The following is a 15835-nucleotide window of genomic DNA, read 5'->3' as shown; positions in this document are numbered from 1 at the left end:
AGTCTACAAGTTCTGTTGGAGAACCATGCCTGTGCAGAGTGAAATAAAAGACATAAGGTGATACATATATATACGTATATACATACTCACACACATATATACATACATATATATGCATAATTTCAGTATACATGTGTATATAAGATAAACTAGTTTTTTTACAGTAAAATGGATGTAGGAATTGTTAATATTTAGGATCCAAAAAAATCTGTGAAATTCAGCAATTCTTGTGATATTCAGTAAACACATATGTGTACTGTGGAAACAACTGGACATACATATTAACAAACTTCAGAAATGAAACACAGACAGAAAAAGAATTCACTAAGTTCTTAATGAGAGTATCATTTATACACACATTTTTCCAAAAATGAAAAAGTACTGATCTTCAGACTTTTCACTGAATGAGAGCATGATGTATATGTGGTATGGCTTAAAGAATTACAGAGATCGCTAATAATTACTTTTATTTGTCCCTTGCTGCATTAAATGATTAATGGAGCACCCCCAGAGACACCTGGGTACAGCTTGGAGGCATGGCTACCAAGAACTAAGTCCAAAACCCACCTCTCTTACTAGGTAAGTGATTTTGAGTAAGATTCTTAACATGTTTGGGCATCAGTTTATACACCTACGAAATGAGGGTAATGATCTAAGACTTACCTCACCAAGAGGCTTGAAAGATTTTTTAAAAAAGCAATATATGTGAATGTACTTTGTAAAGTGTGAAGCAATACAGAAATATTAGTGGATTTTCTTATTTCCCTTCTTAAATTCAGCCTTCCATATTGGTAGTTTGTTTTTTTTTTTTAAAGTTTTATAGACTTAGCTTGTAGCAAATATTGTATGTGAGTGTGGTAATTTTTGAAGCCATAGAAAGCTGTGCTCACCGTTATAACCTCTTATTGAACATGTAGGATAATTTCTACAGTGATTGGCTGGGATCAATTTCAAAATGATCACAAGATTCTCTAAGTCCCCTATTCAAGCCCTTTTCGCTGTTCCTCCCATCAAGAGATAGAGTCTATATTTTCATCTTTGAATCTGGGCTTTGCTGTATGATTTGCTTTGGCCAATGGGATATTAGAAAATATGACACAACAGAGACTTGAAAAAGGCACACTGGTGTTTGTGTTCTTTTGCTGTTGGGATCTTATGAACAAGTCCAGACCTGCTAGCCTGCTGGATGATGCCATATGGAGAAAGGCCTAAGGCATTCCAATCGTCCAGGCCACCCAGATGAGGCCCCATACATGTGAGTGGGTGACGCCATCCTAAACCTTCCAACCTCAACCAGGCCAGCCCATCAAAAAAGGAGAAGGAATAAATGCTGTTTTCTTAAACAAGTAAGTTTTACAGTGGTTTGTTATGTAGCAAAAGCTAACTGATGCCTTGGCCTGAAGTGGTTGCCATATCTACAGAAATTTCCAGAAACTTCTCTTCAGTGACTTGTTTAGGGAATAACTATTCCTATGCTCAAAAGACCTCTAAGACTTTAAAACACTATATTTGTGTGCAGTTATCATGTTATCTGAAAAAAGTTACTCAACTAATGGAACCAAGGGACCAAGCAAATCCTTTAAGACTCAGAATCCCTAAAGATGACCCGGGAAGTAAACAGTAGTTTGGTTAAGTTTTTTAAAACCAATTGCAAACATGTTATCAGAGACCCCCTTAGCTGACATTTTTCTTCAACTAAACCCTGACATTGACACTTTACGCCACCCTCCTCGCCCACTCCTCACTTAACCCTTGTCCCTAGCATAGCAAAATTTTGAGCAGCTCCCTCCAGCCTATCTAAATTTTCTTATTTCTGAATTGTGGATGATCCTGACCGACATACATTAGTGAGTGTAAATAAGAAATCCTTTTTAACAAAACAAAGCCTAAAGTATCTATAATCAGATCATATTCAGAATTATATCACAAAGTTGTAAGATTTTCTGAGTAAATGCAATGCAATAAACATGCCCCAGTGATAACTCCATGAAAAACCAAGAAGAAAAATAATAAATCACGGAATCAACAAAATAAGAAGGAATGTGGAAATATGGTTATGTTAGGATATCAGGTCTAGAGCAATAGACTGAAAACATATTATTTTCCAAAGATGATATAATTTAGATTACACTAAAAAGAGACACATGGTGGGACTTTTTAATCACACACACACCAAAAAAAATTCTTTAAGTCACCTCAACAAAATCAAAAACAGGGAATAGACAAAGGTAGTAAAATACTGAGTACATGAGACAAAATTTCAACTGGATATGGAGATATAATATAATTAAATAAGGACACATAGTTACAACAGTACAGACTATTCCCCTTGCCCAATTAGCAACCATCAATATCAAATTTATCTGGATTAAGTTCCAGGAAAATGAGTCAAATAACAGTAATCAGGTTGTAATGGTGAATTACTAACCAGAGACCTATAACAGTAATAGAGGTCAATAAAGTTTTATTGTACCCTGTGGAATTGCATAAATTACTATGTCGTTCTAAAGTTTCATACCAAAAGTAACTCTATAATAACTGGACCACTGTATAAAAATATTTAGCCAGTATTTATTCAGCTCCTACTATGTGTAAATCGACCATTATAAGGAGTTTCTTTGTACAATTTGGGTTCCAAATGTTTATTTTGGTCCCGTTATTTTGAAGTTGGACCATATTTTATCCCCAAGCAGTACTATAAATGGTAAGCAGTTTCCCAAATCAGTTCACAGAAGCTCATTTATCCCCTTATGTACATTTAACTCTCATTAGTACTCCAGCTACCAGACAATGCATGACAGCATTTCAGTTGAATAAGAGATGCTGCGTTACATCCTCTGGTCTCACCTCTTCCCACAACCCAAACCACATCAAACTATCAAAGTTGCCATGAATATGCCATGTTTTAACACCTCCATCACTTTTGCACAGGCTATTTCTTTTATCTAAAATACTACCTCCAACAACCAATACCTACACACACACACACACACACACACACACACACACACACTTAACTGTCTTGCAATCTTCAAAATATACTTCAAGGCTAGACTCAAATATCATGCTGCCTCTGTGAAGCCTTAATGGCTCCCCAAAGCTGAGTCAGACAACTATCTCAACTGTTTTTTATAAATATGTATAAAATCATTCCATTATAGCCTCTAAGAAACTGACCGATAATTTATCTGTTTATGCATCAGTTTTCCACTAGACTGTGAGCTTCTCAACACATTCTATATGTTATTCTCCTTTATCGTCTCAAGGTTCAGCACAATACCTGGAAGTTAACAGGTACATAATAAATGGTGAATAAAGAATAAATGGATGAATAAATGAATAACGGAAAGAAAACTGAAGTAAGGATCAGAGTGTCAAAATTATCCTTTCTGGTCTGCCACCAACTACCTGAGCAACCTAAGAGCAATAAGCCTTCTGAATCCAATTTCTTCTTCTGTTAAATAAGAGGGTTGGATTCAATCATCTAAAGTTCTCTCAAATGGTAGCAATAAAAAAGAAATAACATTATTTGAGCTCCTCCTAAATGTGAGACGTTGGCTCAGCGCTTTACACACACAGTAACACTAATCTTTACAACACTCTTTACAATAGTACCAGAAGTGGATACTATTTATACCCATTCTGTAGATAAGAAAAACAAGACTCAGTTTAAGTAACTTAAGGCTCCCATAGATAATGAGAATAAAGTTAGGATTCATGCCCAGGTCTGTCTGGCTCCAAAGCCCATAAGACACTGGTAACAGAGTATGTTGGCATCTTGTAGGCATATTGTAAGTGTTAAGATTATCTACCCATTTTTGCATACAAGTGGAGGATTATCTATCCACTTTCGTATACAAGATTTCCATGTCATCTAGGAATAATGATAATTCAGCCATTCTGTTCTGGGCTGCTAAGTGCATAAACCACACCAGTCATCACTGAAATCCACTTGAGATGCTGGCAATCAACTCTTCCCTACACCAAATTGAAGCTCACAGGATTTTCTCAATTCCCAGCCAAATAAAACCTCTACTAATACGTTTTATGAATGGTAAAACCTCATTAAAATGTTGATGTCATCAAAGAAGCGGGATATCTGTTTAGAGTCTCTCTGTAGTAGAGAGAAAAGATCCATCACTGAGCCCAAGGCGTAGTAAGTTTCTGAATAACAGTATTTCACTATATATATATACACATATATATATACATATATACACATATACACATATATATATATACATGCAAGTTATTATTTACACTGAGTCATTCTCTACTTTTTGGAAACAAAACAAAAGATATATGTTTTAAGAACAGGAAATATGACTTTTTCATATCCTATTATCAGCATACTATGAATTTAATGTGTAATTAGGTATTTATACCTAATCATACTTTGCTCTTTATGTTCATAAACTTAGTCCCCAAATCTCTTGAAACATGTAAAATATCTGTTCAGTATTCTTTTTCATTTGCTTTCACAATTACATGGGGTGGAAATTTTTGGAAAAATAACTACCAACATCTCTTCAGAAATTATCTCTGGAAACTGGGATTATGGGAAACTTTCACTCTTTATATTATTAATTTTTGGAATTATTTTAATTGCTACAAAGATCATGTATTGGTTTTGTAATTAGAAAAAAGCAAATATATAATCTCAATCTTTAATAATAGCCTCAACAAATTTTTATTACTTAAATTTTACTAGAAACAATTTTCACGATAAACCAGAATGTTTAGATTTAGTTTTACCCCCAGACGACTTAACAACTCTTAGCATTAGAAGATGAAGTCTGTTCAGATGTGCAGAGTATTATCTAATAACTGGCCTTGAATGAGTATCTAGGGATTGACAACATCTCACCAGAATGCCATGTAGTACTAAGTCACAAAATGCCTTTAATTTAAAATCACCTCAAAAGCATACTCAAACATTTGGCAGCGGGAGTACTATGAGCCCATGAGGGAAATGCTCTAATCCTTCAACATAAGGACCCCAGGTCATGTTCTTCATTTAAGCGTGCATCACCTCTTAATCTTGACAGCAAAATCCTCACCAAAATTTTGGCAAGCACACTGGGAATGATGCTGCCAAACAGGCCTCATTACTGATCAGTCTGGTTTCCTCTCTGCTGAAACATGAAGCTATCTAACAAAAACTGCTTGATGCAAATCACAAACAGATTTTCTCAGAATTTGGTTCTTTTGTTTATGAGCAGAAGGAAGAAGAATTACCCTATAGTTACCTCTGTCTGCTGACCAACACTATATATCAGATGTTGGCAAACTATGGGTCAAATCTGGCTGTCCCCAACCCCCGCCTGTTTTTATACGGCCCACATACTAAGAAATGTCTTTTAAATTGTTGCATAAAAATCAAAAGAAGAACCATGCTTCAGGACATGTGAAAATTATATATAATTCAAATTTCAGTGTCTATAAATTAAATGTTATTGGAACACAGCCCACTCATTTGTTTAGGTATTGTCTGTGGCTGCTTTTGTGTGACAACAAAGTTGAGTAATTTCATGGCCCTCTGTAGTGGGTTCAACAGAAACAAAATATTCATGTCAGCCTGGACCCTCACAATGTGGTCTTATGCGGTAATAGGGTCTTAGTAGATCAAATTAAGTTAAGATGAGGTCATACAGGAATAGAGGAGACCCTAAGTCCAATGACTGGTGTCCTTATAAGAAGAAAAGACAAAGAAATACACGGAAGGAATCTCGTGGAGATAGAAACTGAGATTGGAGTCAGGCATTTACTAGCCCAGGAACACCAAGGATTGCCAGCAATGACCAGAAGCTCAAAAAGAGGCATGAATAGTTTCTTCCTCAGAGCCTCCAAACTGTAAGAGAATAAATTTCTGTTGTTTTCAAACACTAACAGAAATGAATTTCTGTTGTTTAGTGGTATGTTTAGTGGCAGCCTAGGAAACTAATATATCTGACCCTTTCCATAAAAATGTTGCTGATTCTTGGTACAGAAGATTGTGCCCTGGAAGAAAATTCCTACAGGCTAAGTTACCACGGGCCAACCACCGAGGACAAAACTGGGCTTAGAAAGGGCATAAAAGCACTTAGAGACAGCAGGGCAATTAGAAGAGAGGGCAGTTCTTATCACATATACTCGTATTATAGTTTTTCTTCATCCCAGAGAAGAAAAGAATACTAATCATTTATTTCAAGTGTTTATCACACACCTACGTCACAGTGCATGAATTTCAATAATGGTACTTCAACTTAAAAGTTCATGAGCACCTCATGGTTCTATTTTCTGTGAGCATAACAGGAAGTCAATGTTTTAGTGTGTGAGGCCAATGATCAAAGGTAGGGGTTGAGGGGAGGGGTCGGTTAGCTGACTCTCACTAAAGAATGATCCACTATAACTGTACTCAAATCGGGTGCAGTGAGAATGCCATCCCTTCCAGGTTCTAGGAAGCTCTGTTGCCATCACGACAGAGTCTGACAGCAGTACTTTAAAATCTTTAAACTCAGAAGCATTAAATAGGGACTTCCCTGGTGGTCCAGTGGGTAAGACTCCATGCTCCCAACGCAGGGATCCCAGGTTCGATCCCTAGTCAGGGAACTAGATCCCACATGCATACACAACTAAGAGTTTGCATGTCGCTACTAAGAAGTCCGCGTGCTGCAACTAAGAAGTCCGCATGACACAACTAAAAGATCTCACATGCTGCAACTAAGACCCAGTGTAGCCAAAATAAACAAATAAATATATAAATAAATATTTTTAAAAACCTGGAATGTTGCAAAAAAAAGAAGCATTAAATAAATACATGTTGATTGATTTATTGAATATCCATTTCTATTTTTTTCCAGAATACCTTAACTGATTTATTTTACTATATTTTCTTTTCAATGTATATACAAAAAATGATATGTAAATAAGAAACTATGTCTATATAAGTCTAAGAAAGCTGTTTTGATATGCACACTTAAATGAAAAGCTAAGTAATGAGAATATTGTGTCAAAATTTAACTGGCAATTTTCTTTCAATCTTAATGGTACATAAAATAATGGTTCAGCTTATAACTAGTAGCATCTTAGATTCAGTGAACTAAGGTAAAAACACTCCCTGGTTTGTTACAAGAAATAAATGAGACAGTGTATGGGAGAATACCTGGCATGCAGCAGTCATCCAACACATACTAATTGAATCTCATTCAGAATTGGCAGTCAGAGACTCTTAGAGATAGAAGTGACCTCAAAGGTCATTCTCCCGGAAGGGTTATTTCTTCTGCCAGTTACTCTGGTGCCAAGTGTGTCCACAGACCACTTTGAGGAGTCTCTCAAATGTAGCCATCACGACATCAACCCCCTGGCCACGTTTGCTTGGGGCAGAGCCTGGAGCAACTCCTAAACCAGGATAACCATCTGTCTCTAGGCTGGTGCTGACCTGATGCTAGAGCTCGGTACAACAGATGTGCTCTGTGGGTAGTGACTGACTCTCTAGAAGATCCCCTGACTTGGGGCATTTGAGATGCATAGACTCAGCCAATAGTAGAGTGGAGAGAAATCCAGGGGACCCGCCAGACAGTAAAAGCTTTGAGCAAGAAGAAGTACAAAAAAGCAGTGCCCAACAGAAGACCTAAATAGACATTTTTCCAAAGAAGACATACAAATGGCCAATAGGCATGTGAAAAGATGCTGAACATCACCAACCAACCATCAGGGAAATGCAAATCAAACCCACAGTGAGATATCACCCCATGCTCATCAGAATGGCCATCATCAAAAGACCACAGATGACAGATGCTGGCAAAGATGTGGAAAAGGGAACCCCTGTACACTGCTGGTGGGAAGGCAAATTGGTGTAGCCACCATGGAAAACAGCATGGAGGCTCCTCAAAAAATCAAAAATAGAACGACCATATGATCCAGCAATCCCAATCCTGGGCATACATCCAAAGAAAAGGAAAACACTAATTCAAAAAGATACATGCACCCCAAGGCCCACAGCAGCACTATCCACAACAGGCAAGACATGGAAGCAACCCAAGCAACCATCAACAGATGAATGGATAAAGAAGATACGGTGCATGCACGCACACACACACACACACACACACGTATATGAGTGTATATACATATATATGCGTATGGAATATCACTCAGCCATAAAAAAGAATGAAATTCTGCCATCTGCAACAACATGGATGGACCTGGAGGGTATCACACCCAGTGAAGTAAATCAGATGGACAAAGACAAACACTTTACGTTATCACCTATATGTGGAATCCCAAAAAAATAAAACAAATAAATGAATATAGCAAAACAGAAACAGACTCACAGATACAGAGAACAAACAGGTGGTCACCAGTGGGGAGAGGGAAGGGGGAGGGGGAAGGTAGGGGGAGGGGGATGAAGAGGTACAAACTACTATGTATAAAACAAATAAGCTACAAGGATATATTGTACAGCACAGGGAATATAGCCAATATTTTACAATAACTTTAAATGGAATATTCATTTCTATTAATTGGTAATGTCTAAAGAAGATTCAGGTTCTTAGTGAACTTCTATCATACTTGATTACAAGAAATTCCATTACTGGTGCTCTACTGGATATAAAAACTCAGTATGAGGGTAATAAAATACTTCTTTCTCAATAATCACCTAATTATTGTGCAACTTGAATTTATTCAACTCAAGACTAAATTTGTATTCTCTTGGCCTAACTATTCAAATAAAGGATGAAACATACCTAGTGAGAGAAAGATGAAACATAATATATAATTGTAATATAAAAATACCCATGGTGATGGTTATGGAAGTCTGGTAACTCTGTGCCCAGGATACCAAACAACTCAAAAGGAAACTTAAATTTCAGTTAAGAAGCCAGTTATAATTTGCCTTGCATGCCAGAGAACTTCAAAGATCTTGCTGATTCTTATACCAACCATCATGATTTTTCAAGTGGAGTAGCTGAAGGTTCAAATTTGGTTTGATGAACCCCTTGCTTCTCCTTGGCTAAGAAAGAAACAAAATTGCCAACGAGGCAAGTTACATGATGCAAATCTCTTCCAAATGTTCTTTGGCAGAGAAAACAGGGGTCAGCCAAAGAAGCATCAATTCCTCTGTGAAAAGCTGGGGCACTGGTATCCTGAGAGGGCTACTTCCACCTCCTGTCTGGGTACTAGATCCCAAGCGCTCTCATTCCAGGTATGGCTGCCTCATGAAACAGTGGAGATTTACCTGACTGAGCTTGAGGGTTTCATGTGAGCAGCAATGAGAACAAGGAACAAATAGTAGAGATATTGAAGCTGACATGTAATTATTATAAACATTTTCGTTTTCAAAATGAAATACTTCTTTTTTAAAAAATAATAAATTTCCTAAAAAATAATAATAATAAATTTCCTGTCAAGAGGACCTGGACGAAAGACAGCAAAACAAAGAACAGAAATAGTATTTAATGTACTGGATCACTTTCTGCACCATGCTTTCCCAGGCTCGATTTCACCAGAGAAGAGCCACAGACACCAAAATTCAGAGCCAAAAAATTCTGTGAGACCCCTGTGTAGAGTGATATAAGAGTTTCACTAAAATACAATACTTCTTTAAGTCCCATCATTCGCTTGTGGGACACTCCACTTGGCTTCTGCATAACAGGTATCAAGGAAGGTTCATAGCTGACTCATTATCAAGGTAGGAGCCACCCCTAAAAACAAGGATGTCAGAATCCTCATCCTCACATACGGCTTCATGAAGACACCAAGACCCTCTCCAGTATTTGATGAGTATCTCCACAAGCACTGCAAATTCAGGTACCTCCTGAACCAAGACAAACAATATTTTCTTTATTTTATTTTGTGATCTTTACCTCAACTGGCCTCCACTCTGGGCAACCTGGATCCCTTCATCTTTGATCCTTTCAGTCAGTGCCTTTCCTACCCTTTCTGTATTTAGAACAAGCCAGATTTTTATCATCTACTAAATCTATATTTGACTGGATCAACATTTAAATGGGCTGCCTACACTACACATTTCAAATTTTTATTGTTACATTTGATCTAATCTAATAGGCATAACTGTATTTTACTTAAGGCCCTGTGCTTAAAAATATAGAAAAATGATACAGAGGTAGTTAAATCTTTCAGAGTTCTTCTCCTTGTGATATGGAATTAGCAATACATACCTACCTTTCTAGAGAAACTGCTGGAGAATTTTGTATAATCAAGGGATACAATACATCAGGCTTCCTCCTGACTATCCACCTGAGAAATTGTTGGGATGTATCGCTAAGCCAGAATCTACCCATTTACTTCCATTTAAGTATTTGATAAGAGAACTCTAGTATCGCTTTTATTTAGTGATATTTGCAGATTTATCCTAGTGTCAAAGCACTTGATGATAGAGTCATGCTGTACTGATAATTGCTGAAACTACGACTATGCTTTTGCAACCATAATAAATAAAAGACAAATGCTAAGCTTAATTATAATGTTTTTCAATGTTATGAATGTGATGACATTTTATAGCTTTATTTTATAGGTGAAGTTTGAGATTAATATTTAAGAAATTTTGCTGAGGTTTCACTTATGTGAGGACTTTAAAGAAATATTAGTTTAAAAATAAATCCCAGAGACTTCCCTGGTGGTCCAGTGGTCAAGACTCTGTGCTTCCAATGCAGTGGGCGCAGGTTCAATCCCTGGTTGGGGAACTAAGATCCCACATGCTGCGCGGCACAGCCCAAAATAAATAAATAAACAAATCCCCAAATTCTAGCAATGTAAGTATTACTCCAATTTAAGAAATTTTAACCTTATAAGAGTCTATTGTTCCAATTTCTTATGATTCAGAGACTTATGAGATTATTTTCTTCAGTCAGATTCATTATTCAACATGAAGGTACGTTTAAATTTGGGCTAGACATCAACCCTGAATCACATGATACTGGTGGCACTGCATAGCAAGAGCACAGTTTGAATGTGATGTCTAATCTTCCATGAAGTTCTAAGGTTCTTGCTCTGTAAGGGAAAGGGCACTTTTAAACGCAATTTCCAGGCCCTTGAGAGTACTTTTGCTGCTTATTTTCAGTGTGATCTAAGCAAAATCACTTCACCTTTCCAAACCTTGGTATCTTTCCCATCATTGAAATGGTACCAGTGCTTGCTTCACAGAGCCTAGACCCAAAACTAAGTTTATTTGATCGTAGAACTCTTAACTGCTACACCAAGCAGAATGAATGATGCTTCCTGCCTCCTGGTATACACACATTTCACATTTTGTAATCATGATGATGATGAAAATCACTGTGAGGATCATAATTGTTATAAATATGATCCTCTTTTAATATTTTTTTTCAAAATTGGAGAAAAAAGCAAAAACTGCAAAAATAAAATTTGTATATGGATAACAAAATACTGCCCAAAGAAATTCAGGGCATAAATAAATTATTAATAGATTGCTGCTAACAAGATTTTTAATTAGCACTCAGGGAAAATAAAGAGCGAGAACCTGAAGATACTCATTACTCTACCTGGGCTTTCTATGAGAAGGGTGGGATTAAAAAAAATCTATTGCAGATTTTTCAAATTGTGGTTTTATTCTGACACCTCTCTGCTGGCTAAGCCTCAGATGAAGAGATGTACAAGGAAGGAGAGCAAAACGCCGACTTATATTAAACAGCTCGGTTTTGTAGCATATTTCAGGAAAAGCACAGATTGAGAAAAGACAGTTATAAGAAAAGCAAAATGTGGAGATATAGCATTTGCTTAATCATGTAAAAGTCTAAACATTAACTAAAATTAACATTAATTAAGAAATATAATCCCACCTCCCTCATGAGAGCAGCTGGCTTACTGGAAGAAAAAGACAACTACCAATTCTACTACCTTCTAGCACCTTCTCTAGTCTCTAGTCAGCTTCTCTCAGAATTCCTTCAGGAATTCTGCCCAAGAGAGAAGTCAAGATATGGGTTCACTGCAAATCCTTACTTAAACGAGTACTTAATAACAGCTCTACTGATATATGTTTGCTTATTTCCCTTTTACTTCAAAATCTCTTCTGAGGTTTTCCCTGATTCCCCCTTATTCCAAGAAGAAAAAGAACCCCCGCATTTATCGAGGACTTACTAAGTGCTGGCTCCCAGGCTATATAACATGTATTATATACACATGTAATAACATGTATATATAATACATGTATTATATATACATGCAATAACAAGTATTTTACATACATGTAACAACATGTATTATCTCAAAACATTTCTCTTATCTCCTGCCTATTTTCATTCAAATCCCAACAGAAAACCTCTCACACAGTACATCTTAAAACAACAATAATACATTACCCTAAAAACTCATTAAGATATGAATTTTTATCCATATCTTGCAAAGGGCTCAGAGAACCTCAGTCAACTGTCTAAGGTCACAACATAGCTACCAAGTGTTTGAACCTGAAATTGAACCTATGTCCTCAAATACCGCAGTCCCACTACACCACGGCTGCTTCACCCCAAGAGTGGCACACTCTCTAAAGACAAGTATTAATTTTAAAGACAGCCAAAAGCACAGTGAATAAAATTATATTTTGAAAGTTAATTGAACATTTTTTCATGTACCTAGAAGGTGTTAGTATTATTAAAGTCAGTGATCAAAGTGGTATACAGTTTATAGTAATAAAAATTATCATCATAAAACACAGTTATAAAATACTGAGGCAGAGTTTCTTGTGTGGCTTGTGAGGCCTGACCCAAAGAGGAATGTTCCCCAAACTGATTTAAAGATTGGCACTTGTCTGATGGGTGTTCTGACAAAGTGATCATTTCAGAGGATAGCTGCTTGTTCCTATGAGTGCTGATACAATGACAATGAAAATCAATGTTCTCAACTTCCTATCGTACCCCATGCATACTACACTATAATAATCATATGTGATATATAATATAGATAATGTAAATATAAATAATATATAATGTAATATATATATTCATACAGTGACATAAACTACATCTTAATATATTTTATGAAATCATCCTGAAGACTCATTAAGGACTTAAAAAAGAATTAAGTTGAAAGATACGGACATAACAACATAAGTAGACGTTTGCCTATCTGGTGTCAAATAATGTTTTACTGTTTTCTACCATTAAATTGAATGAATCAAGTGAAAATCGAATTCTTTTCAAAAAAGTAGTGATGAAGTCTAAAGTCTAAAATATAACAATTCTGTCTTGCTTATTATGGGATACTCTCAAGAAACCACAATTATCATAACATGGATTTTGTAAATTCAAAAGTTGCAGATAGTTTTTGCCATCGAGTGAAAGAATATAAAACAAATACAGGGGGAAATATTACCTGTTTTAGGCAATTAATGGACACTGTGTAGTTTAAATTCACTAAAAGTAGTTAGGACGTTTAAAGTATGGTGGGGGAAAAAAAAGACACGAGATCCAGCCAAGGAAATTAAGTGTTAGTGTGAGAAAATGAAATGTTACAGACATGAAAAAATATTTTCATCAGGAAGGAAAAACTGGTCTTGTCTACATAATCAGGAGGAAATGTCTATGATTTACCAGTTGCTGTTTTCTCTTCTCTCCCTCTTAGGGGGTTTTTGCCTCTTCTGGTGCAATGGTTCTTGTGGTTGGGTCAAACATACGAGACTGGAAAAGGACATGAGAAGTTCAAAGTCAGGACTCTCTCTTTGACAAAAAGGGAGATCAGTCCACCATCTCCTTGAAATCTGCTCCTTTTTCACCCCTAAGAAGAGAAGCCGGTGGAGAACTGGCTTCCTAAATTGTTTTAAATTATGAAATACCTTGAAGAAGAAGTTCTTCAACCTTCTCTCTATAAAGAATATTTAATGGGGCTATACTAACAACTTGTAATTGCTAGTTCTTTGCCAGGAGGTGGATGAAACAATTACAGGGAAGAGTTTAATAAATTGTCCCTCAATGACCCAAACTACTCCTCTGCCTGGAGATTATGGGGACAGATTATAAAGTATTTTGGAAGTCAGGAAAGGAGGGTTAGATCCCAGGCAACTGAAAGTCAGTTTTTGATCAAGGGAGTTAGAGGGGAGATATTTGTGGCATAGAATGTCCTAGAGAGGGGAGAAACTACCTAGGAGGTAATTCAGGCAGAACGCATCGAAAACCTTGATTTCAATTTTAGCACTGGTTGAGAAAATACCAAAGTTGTTTGAAAGGAAAAAATCAACATAATTTGACAAAGCTGATCCATGGGGTGTTCTGAGCTGTAATAAATCATACGATGAGAATTCCAGTACTTTCCTTACTACTGAATTATTTTTATATTTTGTAAAGTCTAACAAATGGTAATTTTAAAGAGAGAAAAGGTAACATAAGGAAAAATGTGTCCAAGATGTGAAAGAGAGATGTGGAGATGGAAAGAAAAGTTTATGAGCTGGCCAAACAGGCAAAGCTTCAGGCTTTGTTTTAGTTTGTTTTAGTTTTTAATTCTTTTTGTTTGTCTTTTTTTTAATTGATGTAATTGCCATATTAGCATTGTATTAGTTTGTGTACAATGTAAGGATTTAATATATGTATATATTGTGTAGAGTGGCCACTGAAACCTAAAGGGGGTCCTATATCTGGTTCTATTCTTAGCCTGGAAAGTGAGGGAGAAAAATGAGTCCAAAATGTCTCCAAGAAAGCTAAAGAAATCCTTTCAGAATGTGACGCTGGTTTGGGTGGGAAAATGATAACCTGAGTTTGAGGGAGTGGTGAGAAATAGACACACAGCAATGCCCAGTAAGGAGACAGCAGAAAATACAGATCTGGAATTTGGGGTAGCAGTTAGGACAGGTATTTCTGATTTTAATGTCACTGGCATAAAAGTAGTATTTGAAGCAATGAGAACAAAACTCGAAATCAATTAGAAACACAGCATGATTATTCTTTTATTAAGTATTAAGGTGGAATAGGAGTGGGAAAAGGCTACACAAGGGCAGAGACAGCAGGATGGGACAGTGAGAAAGTCCCTGTTTGTCCCCGCCGACCACAAGACACTGGCTGGTCTGAGCAGCTATAGTTAGGACTTGAAGCAAATTATTTAACTCTCTTATCATTGGGAATTAACTTAATTGATGACTTAATTTACTGTGGGTATTAAATGAAACATATGTAAAATTGCTTTAAATTTTAAAACCTACAACCACAATGTAAATCAAATTCCAACTGCAGACTTAATGGAAGAATGTCCCATTGTCATCACCCCTACATTCTCTGCTGTGATTTTCTTTCTTTGCAGGAATACTTACAGTCTTCCTACAGTGGTCCTGCACCTTCTCATCTCTGATCTCACCTCCCATCTCATATCTTGATTTCCTTCCCAACTGTAACTTCCTCTTTCTAGTTCTACACTCTGTTTTACCTACATTCCAATGGCTTCACTCTGCCCTCAGCCAGACTCACACTTCTGCCTCCAGAAAAGATAGAGGTGAGATCTGAGTGCAACTTAACCATGTTTTTATTTAATTACACCAATATCTGATTTGCAATAACTATATTCTGGATAGAGTTACTAAGGATGTTTCCAGGTTCAAGAATCTTATCTGTCAGATTTTGTGTGCGTGTGCGTGTGTGATTTTCTGAATGCTAATTCTCATTTTATGGACGTGGCCCTAAATACTTCTCTCACAATGCATAAATGAAGTTGAATGCCTTTTGGTTAATTTCTAGTGTCTCTTGGGCATTTTTGTAACCTCCAGGAGAACTGGAAACAGCCAGTAAAATTCTTACTTTAAGACAGCATGGTATCCAGGGAAACAGTGCCACAAGCTTTGGAAACACCAAGAGCTGGATTCAGAACCCAACCCAGCCCAGACCACTTAAAAGCA

The 15835-nt window shown here is 36.6% G+C and overlaps 1 long non-coding RNA gene across 1 annotated transcript in view; it reads right to left on the bottom strand.

Moving 5' to 3' along the window:
- The window catches only part of LOC132530874 (uncharacterized), an 80102-nt gene that overhangs the window by 61057 nt on the left and 3210 nt on the right, over positions 1–15835 (bottom strand). Inside the window, exon 2 of the long non-coding RNA XR_009543937.1 lies at positions 13551–13637. This is a non-coding gene — a long non-coding RNA (uncharacterized LOC132530874). The remainder of the gene's footprint in view (positions 1–13550; positions 13638–15835) is intronic.

Source organism: Lagenorhynchus albirostris, chromosome 12 (genome assembly GCF_949774975.1).
Source record: "Lagenorhynchus albirostris chromosome 12, mLagAlb1.1, whole genome shotgun sequence".
Classification (NCBI taxonomy): domain Eukaryota; kingdom Metazoa; phylum Chordata; class Mammalia; order Artiodactyla; family Delphinidae; genus Lagenorhynchus; species Lagenorhynchus albirostris.
This window is presented reverse-complemented; position numbering and strand designations above follow the sequence as displayed.